Below are 24,503 nucleotides of genomic sequence, written 5' to 3' on the forward strand. Positions count from 1 at the left end.
TTATATTACAATGAGACTTTTGTGTATAATCAAGGTTGATGGTATTGTCTGCTTAGTTATCCATTTATCTTTTATCCTGATTCAGCTGCACAGCCGTGAGGATTCATGATGCACACATGAACAGCCTTTCACATTTCACTAATGAAAATGGTTTCTTCAAGCAGGTGTTTTTTGTTCTTCTTTTTTTGGTTAACAACATGTTTAGTCGAAGACTCTGGCAGTCTAACTTTTGATAGTCTTTTAAAATAAATTTACTGGCATCTGTAGAGTTAAAGTATTTGAAATGTGCATTTGACCTTTGACCTGGATCTGGTGTGTAAAGGGGGTGGAGCCATAGCCCCAGGGCCCAAGAGGGACGTGGGCGGTGATCCTGTAAATGAGATGCTTAACCTCACCTGCTCTGGCTGCAGCCGTACCTCTGTGAATGAGCCCCCGCTGAGGAGAGATGTAAAAATGCAAGCGCCCTAAGAAAAGTCTGTCTGTGAAGTGGTCATTAAACGATAACGCCTTATCATTTCACAGACCTTATGCCACTGCAATTATTACTGCGATGTGGTGTATCCAAGTATCTGAGAGATAAGCAAACATCTGACAACAAGAAGCTCGAGACACAGATAATCTGCTGAATATGCACAAAGATAACATTCCGATGCCAAGATACTCAAGGATAGGATGATTCTTCAGCATGCATGTGATGTTGTTTTGTTTTTCTTGCCAAACAGCTTTGTAGAAGACAAATGTAAGTTATTCAAGTATTTTATTTTATTGATATTAAATGTCATTTAATATCAAGGAAATTTGCTGATGGTCAACTTGACCACTTCATAACAAATGGAAAAGCTGCCACAATAACCTAAAAGAAAAACACTAAATATTATTAAATTTTCCGTGCACAGGTGAAAACATTGATTTTTACAGTGATGCATTGTGTCCATTCACCTCTTTAACTTGCACTGATTATAGTCACCTTTTTAACTTGCACTCACGTTTATGAAACCACATTATATTCTATACATATTGATGTTAAATAACTCTGGGTAAGCTCATCTTGTAAAAAACAACACACACACATGAATGTCCTAACATTGATTCAGGACTGGAAAACAACCCTGTGCATACACACATCATCCCATGCCATCAAAGAACTGGAGATGCATTTCAGGTTAGCGATTCGTGCCATACCATATACCAAGCATTTTTCTGACAGCGAAGCACAAAATTGGTGCACAGTATTCAAGGGATGTTCAGAATCTGGTCTGCAATTAGTAGACTTTTATTAACATTAATGTGATTACGAGACATTAGGAAATGTGCATAAAACACAAACGCATAACATCCATGAACACTTCACATTAAAGCATCCTTTAAGCCATGGAAGCACACAGTAAAATGTGCAGTGTTAATGCTACTCTAAGAGAGTTGGTGCAAATTCGAAAGGGAGAAATTGTGTGTTGTATCACATTGCTTGTTCTACATGGTTGTGTGGGGGCTGTTTTCTCTTTTATGATTCAGTACTTTCCTCACACCAGCACTTTTTACTCCTGTATTACTGCATCTAACCTCATTTGCACTTGATTCTCAGTTGAACGGAAAATATGCAGCTTTGTTGGCCAAATGGTAAGACTGTCAATGCTCAAAAACAGAAGATGACAGTCTGGGAAGGTGTCTTAGGTCATTGACACCCCAGCATAGAATAAATATGGGATTTCTTGAATACATATTTTATGTGATATTTAAATGAAAGCACATTAGCGAGGCATTACCTTACGATATCTTTCAAAAAAGTACTGGACAATTTTGTCACGTAATGATGCCCTTGTAAACAAACAACGTGAAATGCAAAAATTAAAAACAATATTTAAGAAATCCTGTCATCTGTCCTGGGAAAGTGGATTTATTAGTTAGATAGTTATTTAAAACTGCTTGTCAGAGCAGCGAGGCAGGTGGAGAATCAAAAAAAGCTCGCATTGTTAGACTTATATTAGAATTCCTGTGGTATGGAGCGGAAATGCACCATTCACTGTGGGTGTATATTAAAATATGCCACAGTAAGGGAGAACAAAGTATGTGCTTATTCACATCTGATCCAAGCATGCCATTGCCCACCAGGAAAATATTTGTCATGGAATATATCGATCTAAACATATTACAACAAACAAATTCATTCTGCAATCCGTATAACAATGTATAGCAGCAGCAGCAGCAGCAGCAGCTAATGGCTTATCTTGCCATTGCAAACTGCAGAGGTGTGGACTGTGTTTCATAACCCTCCTTTGTGTGCATCACAAAATGTGGGCTTGTACACAGAGGAGCGCATTTTTGGGACGTCTCAAATCAATACTCGCATCACATGGAACTCGAGTTGATGAGTCAAGGATGAAGAAAGTTCTACTTTTGACAGTCACTGCACTGTCAAAAGAAGGCTTCCGAATTAAAAGCACTAACCGTAATGGAGCAGGCCAATCAGGGTCAAGCTTTTCAGTTATACAACCACAGGAGTGGGTTTCTGTGAGGTAACAGCGAATATGTAACATATCGCTATAATCAAAATGTGCACTGCTTGAGCTGAAACAGACCATCCATCGTATGGGCAATGCTGTACGCACTGCTGCACGCCAACACAAAATCAGAAATGGCTGTGGTACTACAGTACCATGCGGCATACGCGTATTACCATGGTAACCCTAGGACACCACAGACTATTTTGATAGAAAATCCAAAAGCACTTATCTGAATTCCAGGACATTTCCAGCAGTGAAATCTTAACAGATTTCCTGTAACACACTTGCTGCAGGTTGTTATTGCATGTATTTCACATATCAGTTACAACCAGAATTAAGGGGAATGTTAGCTATGTATTGTCTATATATTTAGATATGCTTATATATGTATATATGTTTCTGCAAAATGAATAATATAATTGTGATCATCATCATATAGGCTACAAATACATGACACTCTAGGTATACCACACTGTTCCAGTGAACAAAAGACCTTATGGTAAGAAGAGAAATTGAATGGTTGTAGTGGCAAGGCTCTTGACCTGGAAAATTAACTATTTTTTAAACAAGCACGTAACTGTCCAGCGCAACTCACTTCCGCAGACACATTTTAGCTGGCACCACCTGCGCATGCGTCCTACTAAACGTCCCTCAAAGGTCGTCCATGAGTGAGTGAGTGAGTGAGTGAGTGAGTGAGTGACCACAATTTGCCATGCACAGCCTACAGCGGAGGTTCCTGCGTGCCGTGGGAAAAAATATAAAAATCTTGAACTGTTTTGATCTCATCTTAAGCACTTGGGGGGGGGGGGGGGGGGGGGGGGGGGTCGTTATGAAGCAATATTATACAACCAAGAGTTTTCAATCAATCCCTTTCTTTCAGTTAATCTACTTTCCCTCGAAATTCTGCTGCTCAGCAGGACAAAACTGGAATACAGCGCTAAGCGACTTAAAATCAAGTCATTTTAAGTGTTTGCTGTTTGGGTTTAATTGTAATAATTCGTTAAATCCTTGCTGCTAAATTCTGCATAACAAACGACCATGCGCAGATGAGTTCATACATTTTTTAAATTTCTATAGCCTAGCTGCTAAATTGCTGTCAAATTCTATTAAAACAAAATCCTTTCATTTCATAGCACAAATAGCCCCCTTCCTCTTATTGTATGGCTCCCTAGTTTTCCAGGGAATAAATGGCGAAATATGTCATTTTGCCTCGTGCAACTAATTAAAAAAAACTTTTTTATATAATCGATATGCAAATTGTGAGCAACTTCGTGCCAATCGAAAAGCTTAAGTCAATGCGGCTTGAAATGATCGTCTCCGTAGGCTACACATTTCTCCTACACCCCGCCACCACCCTACGGCTCTCTTCTCTCCCACAATCCTTGTTGTCCCAATGATGTCATTATTTTTTAACCGTGGAAGGGAGGCGATCCAAATTATTCCAACGGCTGCACCTCCTCCCTAACCAATAGAGATTGGGCGCAAATATCTCCAGCAGTCTTTCTCAAGATCTGTGGGTGGGTCTTACGTTTGTCAGTTTCGTTCCTTAGCAATTTACTCACTTTAACACACTGCAGCAAGGGTGACAGGAGCAAAAGCGGAAAAAGACGGGGAAGGATTTCAAGCACAACAGTGATCAGAGGTAGGATATAATTGTATATTCGTGAAATCGCTCCTATTTCTTTTTGCAATTCCACTGGTGTGTAGGCTTTTGCTTTTTAAACAAGTAGCGACTAGCACTTAGCTCGGAGGAAAAAGTAGGTGGTGGCTCGTGTGCGGTGGGTAGTTTGGCAATCAACAACTTGGGGGGGTCACAGAAAATCCTTCCTTATATTTCATATTTTTTTCTTGGCGTGTTTTCGTCGAGGATTCGGAGAATTTTTGAGCAAGACGTCTCGAAAAGTTGCATTTTATGTGTGCTGGAAACACCTGTTTTCTAGGTTTGATCAAGTAGCCCTATAGCTCGTTGGCTAACTGGAGATCAATATCTTATCGACGTATGTTTATCGAGTCAAATTCCTAACTCTTAAGCTGATTAGCTTTTATCTTAAGTAGTTCATTTACGCACATTCATTAACCCGATCCTCCGCGTATACTGGGATACTTTGTTTCTCGCTCTTCGCTCTCATTTAGCCACATTAAAAACTTTGGGCGTGTATTTGGCATCTAGTCTAAGCGGTGTTATACATCGGGTTGTATAACTGCACTGATGGGTTTATTTTAGTGTTTTCGTTTTGGTGGACTAGTTAAGTTTTATGGAAATGTACCACGGCTAATGTTTTATTTCACGCCTCTATGCAGATGACAAATCATTGCAGTTGAGGGAAAGGGAGTGTAGCTCACGATCGTGTAGCTTGGTGATCTCACTCGGTCTCTCTTTCTCTCTCTCTCTCAACCGTCAGTGAAAACCCTTTATATTTTCAGAAATGATCGCTTAGAGCTTTCGGTTAACATTTGGTATAATGTATCAATATAGCGGGCTAGCTTCGGCTAATTTATGTACTCGTTTTAACATACTGCAGAGCTAGCTTCTGCCAGACCGCTATACAAATATTAGCCTATAAAACCGACATGAACGATCGCGTGCTCAGGTCTGTTGCAATTTAGATGGAAAGTTGATATGATTGAAGTGTGGAGACCTGTTTGACTTTAACAATATGTACGGTTTCCAGTTGTTCTTGCGGTTCCCGGAGTTTAACTAAGTATCAGATTTGTTTAACCCTTTACACAACTCTTGTGGGCGTGGGAACTTTGATTTAGTGTGTCGTAAGCAGAGGTATTCCCAAAAACAAATAAAGGCCTCACTGGGGGTTCGGTGAGCTAAATTACCACACCCTTAGTTTGTGACTTAAGTAGGCCCACAGGTTTACTAAAACGGTTGTTTTATTTACTCTCGCTCAAATCTGTTTAATCTGGTTTGTGTGCGTTAAATTCACTCAAAGAAGCGTTAAACTTTTAGACTTCTTATTGATCGAAACATTTTGGACAATTTCAAGCACTCATTGCTTTTTTGCGTAGAAAATTTTAAGGTCGCTAGGTTAAAAAAAAAAAAAGGAAAAAAATTCTAGGCCTATTATTGGAGAGGTTTTTTGTTTGTTTCGCGTTTTTTCAGACTCTGTTACAAAATAGTCAGACCTTTAAAATAGTTTAACTAAATTAAACTCCATCTGACAATGAATGTAGGCTACTTGTGCCATATCGCTTGTCAAAAATAATAATAATAATTGGAGTGAGCAATACAGTCTAGTGCGTTTTTTTTAACAGCTAAGACATTCTGAGGTTAAATGCCTAATTTAGGAATCCTCCAAATAAATAAATAAATAAATAAAAATGGTGTATATATATAGCCTAAAAGTAGTTTTATTTAGTGTTTATAGTGGTTGCAGAAGTGTACCATCACAGTGGATTGCTGGCGTTTCAAATGTAAATTGCATTATGATTTGTCTAGTGCGGGATGTGAGGCCCATTACAGAACAGCGGACTGTTGTGAAGGAAATTTCTTATTGTGCAGGCACTGGACCACAACAATTTAACAAGCATCCTAGTTGGATTCTGAGCAACAGGTACTAGTGCAGTGGTGAACAAACTGAGAACATTGTGTTCTAACCCGCACACGACGACGTGTTGCATTAAGAAATGTTTACAAAACACTTTTGGTTCTCACTGATATTTTTTTTTGTCTTTTGAAAGACTGCTTTTTCATGGATATTTTGTTCCGGTGTGTACTGGTCCTCAGATTCATGTCTGCTGTTAACGGTAAATTATAGGTTTGTAGAAGTCAATATTTATTGCCTCTCCACTCACCAAAAATATAGTTCATCTGGTACATTGTGATGAGCCAGCCTTCTTTGATTCATATTGGCAAATAAAGTAAGACACTGCCGCCTGCACCGCATTGTGATCAGTTAACCTCAAATCCGTTACGTAGCATATATTCCTGACAAGATTACATTTCAGAGCTGCTGGAATGTTCAGCGACACAGGTTTGTTGTTTAAATGTGGCGTGGTATGGGCGGCTGAGGGGCGCTTTGGCTGGTAGCCCTGGTTTTAAAGCAACCCCAGCCATCGATGTGCTTTCTCCCGGTGGCGATGTGCACATCCTGTTGTAGCTTCAAGAAATGGCGTTCACACAAGAGTGCAAGTTGCATCATCAGGAAAAGCTAATTTGTGCTAGCTCAGCTGAGATATCGTTCCCTAACGTGCCGTCCGCACTCACAGGTGATTGGCCTACCTGTGCAGGGTGGGATGGCTGCATTCCAGTGCAGCCAGTTGTGATTTGTGCACCTACCACCACTGTTGCCATGTGACGTCGATCCTGTCTGCACAGCTGTCCTAATTGGTGCAATATGTGTCCGATCGTTTGGTCATTTACCTTACGTGTGTAGGAACGCATCAGCACTGTCTGGGAAGCATATCTAAACTGTATGGGCTTACTTACTCTGAAATGAATAGGGAATGTATACACCATAAAGGGCCTTCTTCGGGTCCTGAGACTCCGCCCATTCTTGATTTTCTCCTAGACAGGAAATCACACCTTCAGCTACCCTAAGCTTGTGAAGCCCTGGAGGTAAGCCTGTACTGCGCATACTGAGGGCAAAAGACTGGAGCTCCCATTAAAGTGAATGGGGAATATCAGACTCTGGAAGGCAAAATAAAGTTTCCCCAATTGTGTTCTGAAACATGATTAACGATCATTGCGTTTCATGTGAAAAATAGATTGTAAAAATATGTGAAAGAAGTGTGAATTTTAATAAATATTTTCAAGACAACCATTATACAGACTGCTACACGTAATGAAATTTATGATCACAGAACATTGACCGATAAGGTTTTCTTTGGTAGTTAAATCACCTTGTTTTTCTACATTGAATTCAGTGGGCAGCAAGTTCTTTTTCCCTCAACATGCACAGTAGAGGCTGTTTCCCGTTACTTCCTAGGCTTCACTGCATAGCCCCTCCTTCCCTCTCCTGTTCCTAAGTACACTCTATACTTTTTTCTGTCTAGTTTTCTTGTCTTCTCTCTTCTTTGCTAAACCGCTCGGTTACACCACAGTTACTGCTTGGGCACCTCACAGACTGAAGTGGGGTTGGGATCCCATGCCCCATATTCATAAAGCTACTCAGATTAGGAATGCTGCTGATCTAGGATCAGCTTTTCCTCCTTGCTTACACTGGTTAAGGTTAGGACATGGACCGGGGAAACCTGTGCACAGATCCGCACTCCTACTGTGAAATGCTTTATGAATACAAGTTCAGGTTTGACAGGACGGTGGCTGTAAATGCCAAATAATCACCGAGCAAGACGTGCTGTTTTATGACCTCAAGCCTGTTGCAGTTAAAATGGCTACTGCGGCCTGTTTTCCGCAACTCCTGCGTGACCCATTCGCTGCATGCTTTCCTGCATTTAAGCTGCAAATGCATGCGAGGGGATACTCAGTCACTATAATGCATAACCGCATTTTAGCTTTGGAGGAACAGACTACCATCATAGCTGTGAAATTTCCTAATTGTTTTCTGATGGTGACTGCATTTTTTTCCACAATAAAATAGCTATATTTTGAGGAATTGGTGGCATAGCCTACCATTTTTATAACTGCTAAAAGTAATCAGAATAAAATCTGAATTGATGAAAAAATGAATCGGTCATTTTATTTGATTTTCTCCGTTTAGCCTGCTGCCTGATATTTTTAAAAGTGGACTAATGTTCTATAAACACTTGTAATTTCCCAAGGGAGTCCGTTATGGAAACTGAATATAGGCCACCTGAAAAGATATTGATATATGACCACAATATTGCAACTCTTCACAATAGGCTATATGGGGACATTTTCTAATTATTTCTGCTTTTACATATTTCAGCATATTTTTAAAAAATGAATTGTTGTGAAATATGTGTATCATATTTTCTAACAAATCAGCATATTTACGGTATACTGCAGAATATTCTGTTTCAATAAGGGGTTGGGGAAAAAAGAGGAAAAGGCTTTGCCTGACAGCCTTGGCTAAGACCACAATGACAGGCAGCTGAATTTCTGTCCTGATTTGTGTCTTAAAGTGTTTTGATCTCTGGCTCCGCTCCTGAAGGACCTCTTAGCATTTCAGCAGATTCACCGTCGTTCAGGCACATATATCGCACAGACTGACCTTTAGGACCGAGGAAGATGACGGCGGACGCTGTGGTATTAGCAGCTGGGGTACCGCTCAGTGAAACTCACACTGTCATTAAACTAGAGGGCACGCCAAGTTCTAATGAAATAAATCCAAAACTGGTGGCTTTATCTTTATGAAAAGTTCATAATCTTGTCTGGCTGTCTCCAAGATTATCTATGATTGTCAGAGAATATCTACATGCTGGCCAATTACATAGGCTAATGGTGGTAAAAGCTTATGGTTATATTTAGACACCCGCTTCCCAATATTTGATTGAATTAAGCCTAGTATTTTTGCACAGACGAGAGTAAGCATTTTCCGTTGGTTTTTCACTGTGAAGGAGATGGAGCTTTGCTCAAACAGGGCGTCCCATGTTTTCTGCACTGTGCACAGCATGTAGGCATGGGGCACACAGGGTTAAAACCCAGACACAGAGCCCAAAACATAATAATGGATCTTGCAGTGGTTTCTGGGATTGCTAATTCATAAAACCTGGATTTATTGCATTTATTTTCCCTAACTGGGAATTTGTCACTTCACTGCTATGGCTCGAAATGCCGCTAATTTTACGGTCTCTCTTCTCTGTCGTCATATTGTAATTTAATAGATAGTTTTGTATTATCAAGACAGTAGTAAAAGTTCCCAGTGGCAGACATCTTAGGCTTTGGTTAGACTTGATTGATTTAGCTGGTTTTAGTATCAGATTGGCTGCAATACATTTCCCAAAATGGCCTGTTAGCCCACATCTGAGCTGCCTATGATTCTTCATTTGTTTACGTGGTTTTCCCACTGCATGCAGGACTGCCTGCCGCCGTGGGCTATGCGTGGCAAATTGTGGTCACTCACTCATTCACTCACTCATGGACAACCTGAGAGGGACGTTTGGTAGCACGCATGCGCAGCTGGTGCTTCGTTTAGTAGGACGCATGCACAGGTGCATCTCCCAAAATCACCACTTTGAATTGCACAAGATTTTAAAGCACAGCTTTATCGCCTAGCATTACTTTAGCTAACCCTAACATGTTAGCGCTTCGCCTACTTTAGTTAACCTACTTAGCGCGTACCACCGATACGCGCTATCGTCTTGACACACGGAGGACAAGAAATAATGTTACAGAGGTGAGGACATGCCATAGCTAGCTAGCTATACAGTTAGCCTAGTTTTACTCATGACACTTTGTACAGGTGCGCCGTGGGTCTGGATGGTTTTGTGCTTGTTGGAAAAGGCACTTTTCGTTGCACTAAAAGCCCTCATTTAGAAGGAGAAATGCCTATACCAATGGCAGAGTGGGTAATACTGTAAGAAAAATGTGTTGTACTGTAATGGAAGCAGCTAGCTGGTATTTATTCTACTCCTTAATTCAATTCTAAAATGTGATGGGGAAAAGAAGAGCACTTGTCGTGATTTGCTGGCGTATAAAATCTCCGACATTGAGATGGATGCCTGGAGGGATGTGATGTCCACTTAGGCAGTTATTCTGCCTGTGTGGCCATTTTGGAACAGGAAACTAGGAACTGAAACATGACTTCCTGTCAGCAGGAGGAGAAGATCTGATCAATCAGGTTAACCCGAGATCGTTAAGACCCTCCCATGCGGGCATTTTGATTGGCTGAAAGTACCACTGTGCAGCCACTACGGCCACTCCCTTATACTCATGTCAGTTCAGCTCTTAGGCCTGAAACGTACCCTACATAAGTACGCAAACGCAATTGACAACTCCGGCCCGATGCACTGCACACCCACGGAAGGAAGCACAAATCGAATGGCCTGACCCTGTTGTTGCCTGCTATAGTGCCCCTCAGTGCGATGCTCGACTCTTCAGTTCACGCTTGTGTTGCGTTACAAATTTCAGGTGAAAATTTAGAACGCAAAGATGCACAACACGCATGACAACACAGAACTCTGTGTTTTGGTCAAACATGTTGGCTAGAACACGTATGTCACATGTTGACCATTCGTGTTAGGCTACATCTAGAATTGTGTTTTTCCATCAGACATAATAAGGTGCTCTTGTGGACCGTCCTGGTGGGAAACTCATGTAGACTGTACATCCAACACCACTTGAAAGCAGGATTAGATTATACTTTACAAACATTATATGACAAATTGTCTTTCTGTTTTTTATATGTATGCTGTCATTTCAGATATTTACTGAATAAAATAAAGATTTTGGTTACAATTTAATTATGCATTCTTTAAATCTAGTTGAATTTTGTTTTTGTTAAACTGCTTATTGAAATTTCTTTTTAAAGGAATTATCTCCTGGATTCAATGAACAATTGTCCGTTCTTTCAAAATTAATCCAACTATTTAGCTTTGTGTGATATAACTGATGCTAAACACAGTAGCCTGGGTTTGGCTGCGTTTCATAATGTTTTATTTTTTTTTTTATCTCAGAGCTCTGATCTGTCTGCCTAGATTTGTATTTTTTTTTACAGTCTAGTCAACTGCATATTTCTCTGTTTGATATGATTGCTAATTAATAATCATTGTCTATAGTTCCATGTTTAAGCTGAAAGAAGAAGTGAGGCATATTGCCTGCATGTGGGTAAAAAGTGGGAACACACTAAATCAACAACATTAAAATGGCCTTTTGCTATATCCCTGTAAACGGTACATAGGGCCTCTGGTTTTTCTGTATGTCCAGTGTGTTCCTGAAAAGCGTAGTTTTGCACATTCTCCTGGGCTTTGAAGTGGTTCCATGAAGGGAGTGTAAGGTCAGGGAACCACATCAACCCAATGTTCTTTTTAAACATTTGGTAACAGTCATTACATAAACCTGCTGCATAAACATAAGTGGCATTGTAGGTGTAAGAAGGAGGTTTAGGATGTGGCGCATTAAACCAGCAAATGGGTTTGAGGGTACAGTGTTAAATATAGCGCAGGTAGGCCTACATACTGTTAGCTCTAAAGAAATGCTCAGTGTTCATGGCTTGTTGGAGAGGAGCCAGTGTGGACAGGTGTGTGTTCTCATCGTATTAATGCTTTCCTGAGGCAAAGTCAGAACCAGTGTTTGTGGGTCATTTTTGTCTTCTTGACCGCAGTAGCACTACAAAATGGCGGAATTGTAAGCCGCCCACATCGCTTGGGAACCCTGGCCTGAAGGAATGTAATCGCACAGGGACACAGTGGCTCATTGTTCTGCCTCTTAAAGCTCCCGCGCTCCTAGTGGCCGGGCATTGTGGGTAACTTGCGTGCGCCTGCTGGGCCGAGTTAATTTACTCCCCTGCTCTCGTACGAAGGGGTCAGGGAAGACACCGCTGGCCTGAAACGTTGCAGAAAAAGTCGCGGCTGTTCGGGCATCGCTGCGGATGTTCAACTTCCACCACACTCCTTCCCTGCCCGTTCCACGGGGCTTGGCCAACTTGAGGTTTTTGGCGGGGTCCTGTGCCTTGTCCTCATTTTGCCCGTTTTATACGGGCCTTTGTGGTGACCAGGGACATCCAGGGGGGTCCGGAGTAGTCCCCAAGTCACAGTCGCCCAAATTTGAAGCTGATTTGCATACAGGTGTTATCATGGGCTGCAGGATCGCATGTCCTGTTGCGCTGAGCGCATTCCAGACTGATTGTCACCTTCGTTATAAACGCTCGGTGGAGCTCGGCTGGTGGGCAAATCGCTCCCTCGACCCCGAAAACCAGCCCTGGATGCCAACGCGCGGTGCGCCCCGCAGAGACGCACAGGAGGAGCTCCTGGTAGGGCTGGTCCCCTCCCGGTCTGAAAGGTGACCGTTTGGCGTTTGTTTCCCGTCGGGCTGCCGGAACGCTTCCTCTGGAAAACCCAGAGCTGTCCCAAGCTCCCCATGAGAGTAGCAGAGCAGAGACAGAAACTCTGGGGGTTTTCAAGACCAGACTTGATACGGTGTTAAGATACTATCTAGCCTGTAAGGTAATCGGAGCACTAGGTACAATTTAGTCCTAGTGCTTGGGCTGAATAGCCTGTTCTGCTCATTATGTTATGTTATGTTACGAGAGTCTTTTTGAGCAGCAGACCCAGGAAATGAATCTCTCTGCACGGAGCAGCTCCTGGTAGAAGCACAGCCCCACAGATGTTCCCGCTCCCCAAACTGTCATTTCCACACGCACACCGCGTGCTCGCGCACGCACCGCTGATTGGGCTAATTAGGGACGGTACTTAATTAGATTACACAATGAAGGGTTTGGAGAACAAAGGGATATGATCCACGATTAGTGACTACCAGGTCCACTGCGTCCACTCTCACTTCCTCCAGCACACACACAGATACACACACGAACACACAGATACACACATTCACGCACAGATACACAAACACACACATTCTCACTCAGGCACGGGCCTCTTGGTCATGTCCCTTCCACCCCTGATGCTGCTGCGCGAATCGTGGCTAAACGAATAGCACGTTAGCGCCGTGGCGCGGAAGTTGGCGGACTGTACGGGGCTCGGGTTTATTTCGATGCGAGTCACGCCGCGGGCTATCGGCGGCTGCGGCGGGCCTCCGGCGAAAACGAGCCCGCCTCCGGGGTCCGGCCATCTGCCCAGTTTAGGATCGGAAACAAAAAAAGGTGATGGAGGTTGTCAGAGGTGATTAATGTTGTCAATTCGGCCTCCGTCCTCCTGCGCGGGAGCTTATGAATTTATCGCGGTCCGGCCCGTCCGCGCGATGGGCTCCTCGTTTTAATTATCCCGTCGATATTTCTGAAATGATTTTCTCTACCCTGCTCTGCCCTGCTGGGCTCTGAATGATGGCTCTGGGTGCCTTGGCTGAAGAGCCAGAAGCTGAGGGTGCTTTGCGTCATAGCCAGGCTTTGCATCTTGTCGAATGTTTACATGTTAAAATAAGTGGTATAACTACCAGAGAGCCCTAATTGGGTGAAAATTCTCCCAATAGATATCCAGGGCTCCCGTGGTCCTTGAAAAATCCTTGAAAGTTTGTGAATTCGAGGAAAAAAAATGAGAAGTCCTTGATAGTTCTTGAAAATGGGCATGGTCCGTGAAAGTGCTGGAATCTACAGTTGAATGTTTTGCAGAGGTAGAAATTGAAGTTGTGGTTCAGTTCTGTTGCTTGTTCAGGATGAGAGCACCAAAGGTCTCAAATGCATGCTTGGTCCTGTATGGAACAAATAACAACAGGAATGTCTTATTTCTTTGGGCCATTGTTTAGATAAAGCACAGTAAGATTTTCACTTGTTTATTTGAAGTATGCTCAACCACTCATAATTAGATAACATTATGTATATTTTTTTCCACCCGAATGAATGTGAAATGTTGCATTTTTGATTGTGCCCAGCGCATAATTGTTCTTCACATTATGTTTGGGAGATTGAATGATTGACCTAAATCCGATTCAAAAATAAGCTTTAATCACAAAGTACATTTAACGAAAAAAGGTATACCACTTAGTTAAATTCCACATTAGCCTTCAGCACAACCTGAAATAAAGCCTAGCTCATCTAACCCAACCTGTGCTTCACGATCGATTAAATGAGGAAATCCGTCCGTCCATCCTTCCACCCGCCTGATTCTCGTTAACGCGATATCTCAGGAACGCCTCGATGGAATTTCTTCAAATTTGGCACAAACGTCCACTTGGACTCAAGGATGAACTGATTAGATTTTGGTGGTCAAAGGTCAAGGTCACTGTGACCTCACAAAACACGTTTTTGGCCATAACTCAAGAATTCATACGCTAATTATGACAAAGCTTCACACACGTCTAATAGGATAAAATGATGAAGTGATGACATTTTATATCCAAACGGTCAATCTAGCCAGGAAAAGGAACCAGGGAAGGAGTGAATTATCGCATGCATGAAGCCTTTCCTGCTGGCTAGGCCCCATTGTTTAGAGATTGTACTTTTGTGCCCTTTCAAGTGCAAGCCCTCCCCTGAGACTTAGGTGCCGAGAGCCATTGGAAAGAAACCCTGGGTGACTAGAAATTTATAATATGTGAAGAATCATTGATCTAGCCAGGAAAAGGAACCAGGGAAGGAGTGAATTATCGCATGCATGAAGCCTTTCCTGCTGGCTAGGCCCCATTGTTTAGAGATTGTACTTTTGTGCCCTTTCAAGTGCAAGCCCTCCCCTGAGACTTAGGTGCCGAGAGCCATTGGAAAGAAACCCTGGGTGACTAGAAATTTATAATATGTGAAGAATCATTGATCTAGCCAGGAAAAGGAACCAGGGAAGGAGTGAATTGTCACATGCATGAAGCCTTGATGAAGTGATGACATTTTATCTCCAAATGGATGCATGCAACCGCAAGGCGGTATTTCTAGTTGGAATTATCTTCAGCGTTCACACATGTGCTTGCGTGGCCTGAAGTGAAGATGACGGTGATTAACTATCATGCGGCAAAAAAAAGTTGTGTTGGGTCCTTGAATTTAAGGGAAGTGACTTCCCCAGAACCTGACGCTAACCCTTTTAGCATGTGCATTTCCTGTGTGCATATCCAGCCTGTTTTCGGTGCACTGCTGCAGATCCAGCAGGGCGGTGTGTCCGCATTTCAGCACCGCATTAGCTGAAGGGGTGCTAGCGCCCGCTGCGTGTTGAACCTGATTTGTGGGCGCGGTCCTGCGGCGCCCCAGGATACGCATCATTACCCGCTCGCGGTGATCTCATGCTGCGCGCGGTGGGCGAGATGAGTGCGATGGCGACTCGCGACAGACGGGCGGGAAGGAGAGTGAGGATGAGGGTTAAACGCTTTAATTAGGCCACTTCCTTCTCCCGCGCAGGGGAAGGAAGTAGGTCATGTGCTGGCGGAGCAGAGGAAGCGTTATATAGATTTGTAGCTCTGCTACATCCCCATGGCAATGCCTGCTGTTAAAGAGAGGGAACAGTAAATGGCTCTGAAGACTGCAGAGGACTAAAACCAGTAACCGGCTCTGAAGACTGCAGAGGACTAAAACCAGTAACTGGCTCTGAAGACTGCAGAGGAATAAAACCAGTAACTGGCTCTGAAGACTGCAGAGGAATAAAACCAGTAACCGGCTCTGAAGACTGCAGAGGACTAAAGCCAGTAACTGGCTCTGAAGCCTGCATAGGACTAAAGCCAGTAACTGGCTCTGAAGACTGCAGAGGACTAAAACCAGTAACTGGCTCTGAAGACTGCAGAGGACTAAAGCCAGTAACCGGCTCTGAAGACTGCAGAGGACTAAAACCAGTAACTGGCTCTGAAGACTGCAGAGGACTAAAGCCAGTAACCGGCTCTGAAGACTGCAGAGGACTAAAACCAGTAACTGGCTCTGAAGACTGCAGAGGACTAAAGCCAGTAACCGGCTCTGAAGACTGCAGAGGACTAAAACCAGTAACTGGCTCTGAAGACGGCAGAGGACAGCCCCTCCTCCCCCTGATCTCTGAGTTATGCTTTGAGGCCTCTCCCCCTGATCTGGAGCCTGAGCGAGCTGGGGGGGGGGGGGGGTTAAATCAGAGATGAGTTTTCTCTCCCCATTTGCCAGCTCGGAGCCTGCAGAATCAGTACCGGTGGCACGGTCTCCACGGCCCTGTCCTATTTCAGCTCTCCTGCTCCGCTCTCCAGCTCGTCTCTCGGCCGAGGGGCAGGAGCTCGAACCCTCGCACGCTTCGCACAGTCATCCTCCAGTCCGCTTCTTTTGCACTAAGGACCCCAGGACCGCGCAGATCGTTTGGGCTGCTTACAGTCCCTCTGTGTGTATGGTGACAAAAGGAGCTTTTGCCCCAGGTGTAATGCTGCTGCCTTTATTCCCAAAATGTTTTGTGAGGTGTGGAGCCTCTCGGCGGTGAGTGATGAAAGAGTCGCTGGGGGAATGCGGGTCGTCCGTCTGCATCGCCGGCGTGAAGAATGCGAACCGCCGTGCCTTCCAGGCCACCTGCCCTTTGGGGGTCACCTGTGGGCCGCCCACCCTCTGGGGGTCAGCCTTGGGCCCCCCACCCTTTGGGGGTCACCTATGGGCTCCCCAGTCCCCAGCCGCTCCCGTTTGAAGAGTTCGCTTTGCTCGTATGCACTTTCCATTTGTTTTCCTCAACTCTCCAGAAAGTGTTTTTCTCCTTTCTCCCGACTCTCTCCCTCCCTTCAGGAAATGAATCTATAAATCCCATCCTGTTTTTCAGGCCTAGGAGCCCCCCCCCCCCCCCCTTTAAGAGGTGCTAGGCTAAGGTGAGCTGTGCAGTGGTCTCCCCTTCTCTTTCTCTCCTCTCTCTCTCTCTCTCTCTTGCTCACGCTTCGTGTGATTAGCGCTTTATTTGACCCTATCTGGGATGGGGTGGGTTCACACCCCTGCCCCCCCCCCCCGCCCCCCCCGTCTGCTCTCACCTCCCCTCCCCCTGTGATTTATAGCCTGCACGTGACACAGGGCCCTCACACAGAGATTAGAGTTATGTGGGAGTTAATGGCTCCTCCTCGTTCGGCTGCCTGGGGATCGGAGACTAGCGGCGTGCGCTAACGAGCGCTAACGAGCTGGTTGAAAATAGACTGCGACACGCGTGCGGGAGCGAGTGAACCCTAGTGCTCATTAAGAGCTCCGGGCCTCTTTGAAACTTCCCAGACCAGTCCTGCGGAGGGCTTCAGCAAGAAAAAGCCCGGAGAGAGAGCGAGGGAGTGTGTGAAAGAAAGAGAGGGCTGTGATGCAACAGCAGTTACAGACTTTGACCTTTTGGCTCAAGTTGATATTCTTCCCCTCATGTGTGGGTAATTTTATGAATGGCTGTTCATTTTGTCCCAGAAACTGTCAACTGTTCTAATGTAGATGTAAAAAGGCCCGCTAGGTAGGAGTCCTAATTAGACCACACTACTCGCTGTTATAATTGAAATGGTTTTTCTGTTTTAAGGTGTGTTGAGTTTTTAATTGCCTGAAAGTATAGTGATCCCTTGGATTTCTGTCCTGTGAGCAGATATGCTCCAATTCGTCTTTATTAAAATGTGGGTGAGGGACAAGGTGTTCTTTTTTTTTTTTTGTAGACTTTTTTTTTTATCATGCTGTTCTTTCAAGGGACACATTTCTCAAATGTTTATTCAGGCTGGCCTTTTGAATGTGGTGACTATTGCTCTGTCCTGGAATTGAAACCAAGGGAAAGTATGCGGTTGGATTTTCAAACCCGCCTATGATGGGTGTGGTTATTCTACCTCAACATCTTTTCCGGGTGTTATTTTCAAGTGCTTTCTCAGAATACTGTTTCCAGGAAAATCACTGATTTAAAAAAAATAAAAATAAAAGGTGTGTCTGAAAGGGCAATATTGTAACTCATGATAGAACATTGTAAGGAGTCCTTTATTTGAGTGACTGTACTGCATACAGAATCTTATCCTGGGTTAGACCACTGTGACCCTATAATCTCTCCTCCTGGTTCATATCAAGGAAGACTACAATGTTTTACTATTTAGATGTCCTTTACTGTGTCTGGAGCTTTTTAAATGCCTAGGTATGTGTGTAGGTAAAGTCAGGTGTTTTATCTCCATGTTGAGCTGTGTGGAACATTGCCTCACGTTCTGGTTTTAGTCTGGTTTTAGGTGTCTTCAGGCGACTGGGTCCCCAGCATTATTACATACTCCAAGAGAATGAGAACAGGGGTGCTCTTGTCTCCGTCTCTCTCTCCCTCTCTCTCTCCCTCTCTTTTCAGTATCCATTTCTCTAGCTGTCACGTATCGGCAGGGGGAAAACCTGTTACCAAGGTCTTTTTTTATTTTTGATCATTATTCTTCTGGAAAGCTTTTCATGCAGAGCAGAAGATTTAACGCAAGCACCTTTTCTTATTGCGGTTTTTACTTTGAAAACACTGAGAAGATGCCCTCTTAAACGCTGAAAAGATGCCCTCTTAAACGCTGAAAAGGTGCCCTCTTAAACGGTTTTAAGTCCCCTCTGCGGTCCTGAAGCGGTCCATGGGACCGCGGCTCTCCTCATGTGCACAGGGGGCTGTCCTGGGGAATCCACTTCTCCCCCTCGCCCATCAGGTCCTGCGTTTGGGCCGGCTCCTTGGCGAGCTGTTGGGGCTGGTGAAGCCCAGAGCTCCCGCCATTAAGAACATGTCAATATCGCTCTGCTCGCGGAGCTGGGAACGAGACGCCGTTGCATGAGAAATGTTATTAAGCAGATCAAATTAGTTTGTCAGATCCATTTCCAGGAGGTACTGTACGCTCAAAGCGCCAGGCACTTGAGATATGTCAGCTTCGCGCACTCTGCAATTATGCACGGGATATGAAGTTCGCCACACGCGAAGGACTTAATTGGAAATCTCATATTTGGGGGTGCTGGAGTACGTGGGATGGTTTCTGGTTTTGGGGGGCGCGTGTGCTCATTTACGGAGTTGAAGCTGAAGAAACCAGCGGAGGCGCTGTGCGGTGTGCGGTGTGTGTGGTAAGACTGTGCAATGCGTGTTACTGCAGGGGAGCGAGAGAGAGTCCTGTGTGCCCCACACACATGAGCAGGATGTGTTTTTAAAAATATAATCCGGTTGTTGTTACATTGTTAACTAAATCCCATGCTCCCCCCTCCTCCTGAAGAACTAATACATTAAGACGTAATCCTCCTACACGTCGACTAAAACGGTTCATGAATTGTGTCACCTGTATTTCGTAGTTTTGTTGTAGTTCCTCGTGAACATTAATTGAAAACCTTTCTGTGTCGGGCAGTTTCCACTTAAGAAAGCTGAGCTAATCTTCACTGTTCAGCAAAGCAAATGGCCTCATTGCATAAAGCTCTCCTTTATCAGGGGATAGTGGGTGAAGGGCAGGTAAAACGGGCTGAAGCAGAGCCGGCAGGGACACGTGAGCGTTTTTTTCCACGCGTGCGCTTCGGCACGAACGCGTCTGGTGGTATCGGAGGGCTGGCCGGTGAGGTGGCAGCGCAGATGTTATGTAATCAGTTTCCAGCAGAGAGGTTCCTCCTGCTGCTTTGAGCGCTATGTAGCCGACAGCCGTGCAGCCCGGCCGGTAAACCCCTCTCGGAGCTGAGTTTGAGGGAGTACGAGGGTTTTGGGGGGGGGGGGGGGGGGGGGGGGGGGGGGGGGGCGTGAGGGTGACGCGTACGCGCGGAACGTTCACGAGAAACTACTACAAATCCACAAAACACGGGCGACACAAGCCCTCGGGCGGCCGGCTGGTCCCGGCGACCGACGACGAACTCTGTCCCCGCTCCAGCAGTGCGCCCCTGCGCCTGTGGAGGCTCTGCCCCTACGCTACCTTTTTTCCTCTTTCTTCTTCTGTTCTTTTTGCTGGTGGCGGACAGGGAGCGGTGGTTAATCCCGACCCTCGTGGTCGTGGTGAGGTCGCGGTGCGTTTCGTGGGCCTGGCTGGTGTGACTGTTGCGGTTAAGGCGGTAAGACCGCGGTGTGAGTTATGGGCCAGGCTGGTCTGGTGTGACTGTTGCGGTTAAGGCGGTAAGACCGCGGTGTGAGTTATGGGCCAGGCTGGTCTGGTGTGACTGTTGCGGTTAAGGCGGTAAGACCACGGTGTGTGTTATGGGCCAGGCTGGTCTGGTGTGACTGTTGCGGTTAAGGCGGTAAGACCGCGGTGTGTGTTATGGGCCAGGCTGGTCTGGTGTGACTGTTGCGGTTAAGGCGGTAAGACCGCGGTGTGTGTTATGGGCCAGGCTGGTCTGGTGTGACTGTTGCGGTTAAGGCGGTAAGACCGCGGTGTGAGTTATGGGCCAGGCTGGTCTGGTGTGACTGTTGCGGTTAAGGCGGTAAGACCGCGGTGTGAGTTATGGGCCAGGCTGGTCTGGTGTGACTGTTGCGGTTAAGGCGGTAAGACCGCGGTGTGAGTTATGGGCCAGGCTGGTCTGGTGTGACTGTTGTGGTGAAGGCGGTAAGACCGCGGTGTGTGTTATGGGCCAGGCTGGTCTGGTGTGACTGTTGTGGTTAAGGCGGTAAGACCGCGGTGTGTGTTATGGGCCAGACTGGTCTGCAGGTCACTGTAAACGGTGTGAAAGGCTGAGGAATGGGAGATCTGAGGAGATCATGTCTGCCCCTGCCCCTTCCAGTTATTTCCTCTGTCCTTTAAAGCGATGGTTGGCCTCCTGCCGCCTGAAGTTCTCCTCCTGAACTCTGATCCTCTCCAGCTGTCTGCATGGCATCGACCTCAACACACAGCAATTACATTCAATTCTGCACAACTGTGTCGATCTTCTTCTGATGAAACGGCTGTTTTAGGGTTGTGGTGAATCGCACATGATGTACAGATACTAAGACGCGTGACACAGATATGGATGTCCGCTATTTCCTCAAAGTGGAGCTGCTGTAAATATAATTTGATTATGAGAATAAAATGAGTCATTTCTGGAGGTGAAACACAGATGAGTCAGAGTGCTATAAACCTTCTACACCCAGGATGCCGTTAGAGGAAAAACAAGGTGTACTCTCTCCCTCTGCTATCAGCACAACACCCTGCACCTTCCACAGAACCAAACTGCCTTACTGCTCCAAAAAACCTCACCTTGTCTCCCCACACCTCTCCACTACCTTTCTCAACCCTGCACCTTCCACAGAACCAAACCACCAAACTGAATCTACCATCACAAATCTGAACCTGACTGAACCAAACCACCGTAAGACCATACTGCTCTGCAAACCTCTCCACATCAAACCAACTCACCACTGTACTACCATAAACTCTGTATGTTACACCGAACAAACCACCATAAGACCATACTGCTCTGCATACCTCTCCACATCAAACCAACTCACCACTTTACCACCATCAACTCTGTGTTACAGCGAAACAAACCACCATAAGACCATACTGCTCTGCAAACCTCTCCACATCAAACCAACTCACCACTTTACCACCATCAACTCTGTATGTTACACCGAAACAAACCACCATAAGACCATACTGCTCTGCAAACCTCTCCACATCAAACCAACTCACCACTGTACTACCATCAACTCTGTATGTTACACCGAAACAAACCACCATAAGACCATACTGCTCTGCAAACCTCTCCACATCAAACCAACTCACCACTGTACTACCATCAACTCTGTATGTTACACCGAAACAAATCACCATAAGACCATACTGCTCTGCAAACCTCTCCACATCAAACCAACTCACCACTGTACTACCATCAACTCTGTATGTTACACCGAAACAAACCACCATAAGACCATACTGCTCTGCAAACCTCTCCACATCAAACCAACTCACCACTGTACTACCATCAACTCTGTATGTTACACCGAAACAAACCACCATAAGACCATACTGCTCTGCATACCTCTCCACATCAAACCAACTCGCCACTTTACCACCATCAACTCTGTATGTTACACCGAAACAAACCACCATAAGACCATACTGCTCTTAAAAACTAGACCTCAAACCAACTCACCACTGTACTACCATCAAATATGTATGTTACACAGGACCAAATCACCATAAGACCATACTGCTTTTAAAAAAATCTCTCTACATCACACCACTTTACCACCATCAAAACTCTGTATGTTACAGAGAACCAAACCCTAATAGGCACACCGCACCGTCTCCTCCCATAAGTACCGCTCAGAGATAACTATCCAGGAACCCGGAGAACAGGCCAAACCCTTACCAGCATGGAATATACCGCAAATATATTGGAAATGAAATCAATCTTTTTTTAATCTTCAGAACATAAGTGCTTCGCAATTCCTGTGCAAATTTACCAATTAATGCTGTTTTCCAAAGAGAGAGAATGTATATATATTTTAAGAATGAATGGCTGTGTGAAATATGCAGACTTTTTAGAAAACATATTTCGAATGTTTCGGATTGTTCTACACCGGATGTGCCCTGCTGTGTGTGTGTGTGTGTGTGTGTGTATGTGTGCGTGCGTGCGTGTGTGTGTGTGTGCGTGCGTGCGCATGTGTGTATGGGTGTGTGTGTGTTTTTGCGGGGGTGGAACAGGCCACTGTGGGGGTTGGTACTGGCATGCTTTTGCAAACAGTGGCTCCAAACTGCTGCTTCCCGTAAAGGCCAGGATGTCGTCACCGGTTTGAGTAGTGGAGGCCCGGCCACTGGGGGTGGGGGAGGGGGAGGGCGTAGATACTGCCGTGTGTGTGCTGGGGGTGGGGGTGGGGGTGGGGGTGGGTGGGGGTGGGGGTGGGGGAGGGGAGGGGAGGGGAGGGGGGGGGTAGAATAAGCATTCCTCATCGCTAACTTTCCTCTCCCTACAAGAACAATGTCAGCTTCTGCCCTCTGGAGCTGCTGAGGAATTTGTGTGGAGCAGATTAGAAGTTCACACTGCAGGAAGGACCTTGTGGTGCAGTCTGCAAGGTGGCCTACTGTCCACCGATATACACCCCCCCCCCGAGGAGGGGTTCTCTCTCCTCCACGGTGATTCTTTGCACTGTGATCTCATCTCTGTGTGTGACCGTCTGAATAAAGTAGGGAAAAATACACAAGGAGGGCGGAGTGCGGGCTAACTGCTCTCCACTCAGCAGACGGGTGAGGCGTGGTGTAGCGTAGCAGTGTAGGGTAGAGGTTAGGGAACTGGGCTTGAAACTCAAAGGTTGTGAGTTCAGGTCCCAGCCTGGGGGGGGCGGGGGCGGCTGCGGCGGCTGCCATTGTACCCCTGAGTAAGGTACTTAACCTCAATCGCTTCAGTGAAATATCCAGCCGTATTGACAGGTTGTAAAAGTGTAATGGTTTGAAGAGCACCCGCTGACTGCCTGAAATTTAAGGCGAAGAGCACCCGCTGAAATGCCGCAGCCCTGAAATGTAAGGTAATGCGCGGGCGTGGTCTCTGAAGTTCACCGAAGGCAAAACAAAAAACGCTTCATTTCAGAAACCGGGGGACTAGGAATGTTTTGTCTGCTGTAAAAACATTTTTAAAACAACCAGCTGGCAAACGCCTCATGGCCTTAAAACTCTATAAAACACGTTTTTTTTTTTTTTTTTTTAATCTTCCGAAGGCCAGACAAAGTCAGATGAAGCTTTTTTTTAATTTTTTTTAAAAAAAACCATCTCTTCCCTACTGTAATTTTTCAAATGATGAACATCATGGGAAGCTGTCTGCTTTTAACGGCTGCTCTCTCTACACGCGTAGTCCCATTAATTCAAATTGAATTCCGTTAATAACTTTCCCCGGTAATTAATGGCCTCTGAGGATGACTGCAGATGGCGAGTGGAGATTAGGACCGGTTGTTAGGAAGTCAGGTGGACGTGCATCGATGTACTGAGTCGAGCACACGCCACCCTGTTCAGTCCAAATTGATTCTGATCCGCCTTGATATGAAATCAATCCTTCAGCTGAAGGTCCGTGAGATTTCACGGATGAAAGAAATGCCCTTTTTGGTCTTGTGTTTGCATTGCAGTGTTTTTTTTAGAAATCCTCCACGTGACTATTCAAAATTCTTTGTTAAGAACGCAAGATGGGTGGCCCAGTATTGCCGTGGTCGTGTTGGTACTGGCCGATAATAGCTGCAAAGAAACTGGCAGTTGTGGCTGATTCGATAAAAACATGCACGTGCCAGAGAAACAATGCCTTTGATGAAGTGAAAATTTCATGCTCAAAAAGTAGCCTGATGTAACTTCACTTGTGTGTACGTGTGTGTGTGTGTGTATGTGTCAGAAAAAGCTCATTGGTGGACATTCTTCTGTGTGTCTGTAAAATCACACAGGAAAGTAGCCGTAAGTACTGTCTAACTTTGGTTGTACCCTGTTTTCATACGCACTACATATGCAGCCCTCTGTCGGACATCAGGTTCACTGATGTGGCATACGGACTGGAAATGGGAGTGTTATCTCTCAGTGGATGTTTGTTTTTAGAGCAGTGGCGAACACGTAGGAGTGTTCGTCTTCCATCAGGAAATGAAGGGCTTGAATTCGTTCAGTGCTGCGGTTGGTCTGACTTGGTCACGTAGGCTAGAGCTTGGTGCACAGTTCCGTGTGCACGCTTTGTACCAGTCTGGCGAAGAAGGGTGAGC

At 45.3% G+C, this 24,503-nt stretch overlaps 1 protein-coding gene across 1 annotated transcript in view; it reads left to right on the top strand.

Annotated features, from left to right (window-relative positions):
• Positions 1 to 3,929: 3,929 nt before the first annotated feature.
• The window catches only part of rhocb (ras homolog family member Cb), a 45,144-nt gene continuing 24,570 nt past the window's right edge, over positions 3,930 to 24,503 (top strand). The window contains exon 1 of the mRNA XM_035380754.1: positions 3,930 to 4,143. The gene's annotated coding sequence lies outside the window, so the exon portion shown is untranslated. The remainder of the gene's footprint in view (positions 4,144 to 24,503) is intronic.

Source organism: Anguilla anguilla, chromosome 11, assembly GCF_013347855.1.
Source record: "Anguilla anguilla isolate fAngAng1 chromosome 11, fAngAng1.pri, whole genome shotgun sequence".
In the NCBI taxonomy this organism is placed as follows: domain Eukaryota; kingdom Metazoa; phylum Chordata; class Actinopteri; order Anguilliformes; family Anguillidae; genus Anguilla; species Anguilla anguilla.